The sequence below is a fragment of the Capra hircus genome, chromosome 2 (genome assembly GCF_001704415.2).
Source record: "Capra hircus breed San Clemente chromosome 2, ASM170441v1, whole genome shotgun sequence".
In the NCBI taxonomy this organism is placed as follows: domain Eukaryota; kingdom Metazoa; phylum Chordata; class Mammalia; order Artiodactyla; family Bovidae; genus Capra; species Capra hircus.
The window spans coordinates 15,073,061-15,078,815 of NC_030809.1; positions in this window are offsets into that span (position 1 = coordinate 15,073,061).

The following is a 5,755-nucleotide window of genomic DNA, read 5'->3' on the forward strand; positions in this document are numbered from 1 at the left end:
CGCTCGCCGCTCACACTGGTCCGTCGCCATGTCCGTCAGTCCGCTCCGCCCGCCCCTGAGCGCGACAGAAACTTCAGCTTACCAACCACGTAGCCAGACTGGGGAAAGATGCTTTTGATTGGACAGAATCTTTGAGTGAGTCGGAAGGGGCGGGCCACCATGTACAAAGGGGCGGGGCTCGAGCCGGCTGTGCGGAGTGGGCGGGAAAACGTGAAGCGAGCCTAAAGGCCGGCCTCCGGGTTCTAGATAGGCTTTTGACAGTTAATGGCACGGGCAAACCGAGTGAAAGTGAAAGTGAAGTCGCTCAGTAGTGCCCGACTCTTAGCGACCCCATGGACTGCAGCCTACCAGGCTCCTCCGTCCATAGGATTTTCCAGGCAAGAGTACTGGAGTGGGGTGCCGTTGTGAAGTCCTATAAAATTGCCTGTGGGAGTACAAATGAGTGAAATCAGTTTTAGAAGACAAATTGGCTAATATGTATCAAATATCCTTCGGTCTAGCAATTCTACTTTCAGGAAATCCAAGGACATAATCTAGGATATACGTAAAGACTTGTTTAACAAAGATATTAATTGTAGCACTTAAAACAGTCCCGAAACCGAAAACGCATAACAACAACAACAAAGGCAATATCTTAAATGTTCAACAATCAGATTAGATCAGATCAGTCGCTCAGTCATGTCCGACTCTTTGCGACCCCATGAATCGCAGCACGCCAGGCCTCCCTGTCCATCACCATCTCCCGGAGTTCACTCAAACTCACGTCCACTGAGTCCGTGATGCCATCCAGCCATCTCATCCTCTGTCGTCTCCTTTTCCTCCTGCCCCCAATCCCTCCCAGCATCAAAGTCGTTTCCAATGAGTCAACTCTTCGCATGAGGTGGCCAAAGTACTGGAGTTTCAGCTTTAGCATCATTCCTTCCAAAGAAATCCCAGGGCTGATCTCCTTTAGAATGGACTGGTTGGATCTCCTTGCAGTCCAAGGGACTCTCAAGAGTCTTCTCCAACACCACAGTTCAAAAGCATCAATTCTTCGGCACTCAGCTTTCTTCACTGTCCAACTCTCATATCCATACATGACCACTGGAAAAACCATAGCCTTGACTAGATGGACCTTAGTCAGCAAAGTAATGAGTCTGCTTTTGAATGTGCTATCTAGGTTGGTCATAACTTTTCTTCCAAGGAGTAAGCGACTTTTAATTTCATGGCTGCAATCACCATCTGCAGTGATTTTGGAGCCCAAAAAGATAAAGGCTGACACTGTTTCTACTGTTTCCCCATCTATTTCCCATGAAGTGATGGGACCGGATGCCATGATCTTCGTTTTCTGAATGTTGAGCTTTAAGCCAACTTTTTCACTCTCCTCTTTCACATTCATCAAGAGGCCTTTTAGTTCCTCTTCACTTTCTGCCATAAGGGTGGTGTCCTCTGCATATCTGAGGTTATTGATAATAAGCTGAGTTAAATAAATAGCAACAGGTTTGTATACTGAAACCCCCTCCCCCCCGTTGTATATTTAATCACATGGGAAAATGGATACAAAATTGCAGTTACAACAAAATCACAGTTTTGTTTGATAGTTACAAATGATGATCTCTACCCAGTGTGATTACCCGAGCTTCTTCCCTTTTCTGTGCATTTTTACATTTTCAAAAAATTCTGTAATGAATTGTGTAATAAGCAGGAAAAGGGAGTCTTTCTCAAAAGAAATGTCCTTCTCTTGGACAGCTTTATGGTGTGTGAAAGTTTCATCCACACCCTCCTTGAAGCAAACCCTGAGGTCCTGGCAAGATCAGCCCCAAGGGCCCCTTTGGACCTTTGGTCCAGAGTGTGATTATGAAACAGTTTTGTTTCTCCACAGACTTATGGCAACTCACTTCCTTTTTTTCTCTTTTTTTCCCCCTAGCTGTGCCAAGTGGCATGCAGGATCTTAGTTCCTGAACTTGTAATTGAACCCATGGCCTCTGCAGTGAAAGGACAGAGTTTTAACCACTGGACTATCAGGAAAGTTCCACAGCTCATTTTCTACATCCTGGAAATGAATTTCCTAACTTTTCCTCTTGGTTTCTTCTATTTTACCTTACAAAAGAAGTTGACGTTCATTCCTCAAGCCTATACTCGTCTTCCACAACGTTCCTGACCTTAGAGAATACAGTGATGGTTATGTCATTTTATTAAAAAGAAATATTTATTTGGCTGCACAGTATTAGTTGAGCTGTTTCGGCGTGTGGGATCTTTTGTTGCAGCATGCAAACTCTTGGTTACAGCATGTGGGATCTAGTTGCTTGATCAGGGATTGAACCTGGGCCCTCTGCTTTGAGAGCACAGTGTTTTAGCCACTGGACCACCAGGAAAGTCCCATTATGCCCATTTTTCAGGAAGATATGCAGTGACCAGCCCAAAGCCATACAGTAGTGTAGTCACAGTTGACACTGAGAATGGCAAGCTGGTGCCCCAGGGAGCACAAGATTCATGGAGGTGAGAGTGGAAACCTCTGTGTGCCTGAAATTCACTTCAAGAAGGTCAGAGTTTATCGAGGTCTGATGTGTTCGGGGCACTAGAACAAGAAAGAATAAGAGCAGCCTTTCCCTTCTACCACCAATCCCTACAATGATTCTAGCCAGGGATGGAGCCCCCAGAAGGGAAAATAACTAAGGTTACACAGAAACACACAAAATATCAGGGGTAGTCATTCAAGTTCCACTCCAGCACTCTTGCCTGGAAAATCCCATGGGCAGAGGAGCCTGGTGGGCTGCAGTCCATGGGATCGCTAAGAGTCATACGACTGAGGGACTTCACTTTCACTTTTCACTTTCATGCATTGGAGAAGGAAATGGCAACCCACTCCAGAGTTCTTGCCTGGAGAATCCCAGGGACGGGGGAGCCTGGTGGGCTGCCGTCTATGGGGTCGCACAGAGTCGGACACTACTGAAGTGACTTAGCAGCAGCAGCAGCAGTCTTTAGGCATGCTAAAGATCATAAAGGGAATATTGACAGCTCAGGGGAAGGCGAGAGTACCTCATTCTTTTTTCACTCAACTATTAAGTTTTAATAATAATTGCTATCATCTGTTATTGAGTACTGTGTGCCAAATTGCATGCCAATACTGTGCTCAAAACTTTATATCCATTGTCTCATTTAATTCTCACAACAGACTATGTATGGGGTCACTGCTTTATTATCTGCATTATTTAAATAGAGGAAACAAAGGCACAGAGATGTTACATTTTCTGACTGGCCAGTACCCAGCACTGACAGGCAAAAAGACAGTTTCTGTAGATGTGAGATGCACAGCGCAGCTGGGTTCCAGCCGGAGGAATCATGGAGGTTTCTGTGAGAGGTCTGAAGATTACTGAGGACTTGGCTTTGGGGTGGGGGTACCTTTCAGGCTGAGATAACATTTGGAGCAAACCACCAGAAGTGAAAGAGAGTCAGGGGAGCTGTGGGGTTCATTCAATGGGTTTTGGGGAATCAGGAATTTTCTTAGGTAGGATAGTGATAGTCATGATCAGATCCACATTTTATAAAGATCGCTTGCAGGAAGACTGGAGATGAAAGAGATGAATGCAAGAGAAGCTAAGAAATCTTTCTGTTAGTAGACAAAATAATACCCCCAAAGATATCCAGGTCCTAATCCTGGGAATTTGTGATCATGTTACCATACTTGGCAAAGCAGACTTTGTAGATGTGATTAAGTTAAGGATTTTGAGATGGAAAGATTATCCTGGATTATCTGGATGGGCCCAATATAATCACAAAGGTCCTTCTAAGGGTAAAAGGGAGGAAGAGAGCCAGAGAAGATGTGATGGCATGAGCAGAGGTCAGAGTAGTGTGATTGTTGGCTGTAGACCACAAGTCAGGGGATGATGGCAGCTTCTGAGGCTGGAAAGGCAGGGAGACAGATTCTCCCCTGGAGCCTCCAGAAGGAACACGGTTTCTGGTCACACCTTGATGTTAGCCCCCAAAGACCCGTTTCAGACTTCTGACCTCCAGCATCGGAAGATAATACATCTGTGCTCTTCTAAGCCACCAAATTTGTTAACAGCAGCAATAGGAAACTAAAACATGTTCTTTGGGTGCAAGCAACAGAAACAGACTTTGACTGCACTAAGCAAAAAAAAAAAAAAAAAAAAAAGGAATTAATTCAGAGGATACAGTTGTACAACTTCGAGCCTTAGGGATGAGAGGAGCCAGAGGTGCTTTGGGTAATCTACATATCAGGAACAAGGGGACAATGCAGAGAGGAATGTTTATTTCCTCCTCCAGCTTTTTCCGTGTGGAGAGACCTCTTTCAGATAACACTCTTGCCTATTGCCTTCCTACTTCACCCCTCTATCTTCCCCAGAGGGGGAGGAGGAGGAGTGAATTATCTGATTGGTGAGTTTAGGGAGAATGAATGGAGCTCAACTCAGCTTTTCCTCCTTTCAGATCTACCTGCCCACAAGAGCCTTGGTTTTTTGTGCCCTTCCTCAAAGTTCTAAATTTCTCAGGGTCTGACCCTCATAGAAAGGACTATGATATTCCAGCACTGCCTGAGACTGGGTAGAGGAGATTATTTTGGGGGTTCAGTATTAGTAAACCCACATGTCAATCAGACCTAAAGGTAGGTTCCCAGCAACTTTGTCAGTAGCAAAGCTGATATTCTGATCTCCCTCTGCCCTACTTCTGTAACTGTCTGTCTTTTGGTTCTAAACTTGGATGAGAATCAAGTTCTACCCCCCAAGTACTACCCCCAAACTCATCAGTTTCTCATGGATGCTTTGATTGGAATGACTCAGTTCAACTGTCTTCTATACCTGTGTCATTCCACTCAATATTTAAAGTCCTGGCTTGGTTTGGATCTCATGTTCACCCCTTGCCAAAGGTGGAGAGTACCTTGACTGACAGTTCCCTCAAGACTGCAAGGAGGGAGAAGTAGTTCTTCAAAAACAAATGATGACAGTTTCCAAAATAAGAGGGAAGAGCTGTTGGGCATGCAGAAGTGACAGATGTCAGGTCAGAAGTAGCTATGGTAAAGGCCCAGGAGAGAGAGAACATGGGACTGGAGTGTGCAGGCAGAATTGATGGGACTTGACACCAGACCACATGGGGATGACAGTGTCCCAGGTGATTAGGGGGATGGTGGTGCTATTAATTCATCTCATTCATTCCTTAATTGACTCATTCAATATACAGTTATTGAGCATATGATATGTGCCCAGTGTTGTGCTGGGTGCTAGGGATCCGGTGGTGGGACGAAGAGAGCAGTCATAAGAGTTGCAGTCTAGTGGGGAAAAAAGACAAGATGGTGATTTCAGCACGATGATGGAGGCTGTGCTGGGGAAAGTGCAGTCTGCAGGAGAAACACGATTTGAAGGGAAGTGACATCTAAGACATGAAATCTCAAGAATGCGCAGGAAGACTTCCCTGGTGGTCCAGTGGCTAAGACTTTTTGCTCCCAACGCAGGGGGCCTAGGTTTGATCCCTGGTCAGGGAACTAGATCCCACATGCTGTAACTAAGAGTTTGCATGCTGCAATGAAAGATCCTGTGTGACACAACTAATACCTGGTGAAGCCAAAAAAAAAAAAAAAAAAAAAAGAATGAGGAGGATTTGCTTGGAGAACAGAGAGGGGAAAGGGGGGAGAGTGTATGTAAAGCCCTGGAGGCAAGAAAGACTATGGAAAGTTGAGGGGAAACTTGGTACTCTGCAGAAGAATGTCTCTTTTATGCCGTGGAAATTCTGTCCTGCAAAGGGCTTGGGGAAGAAGGAGCCA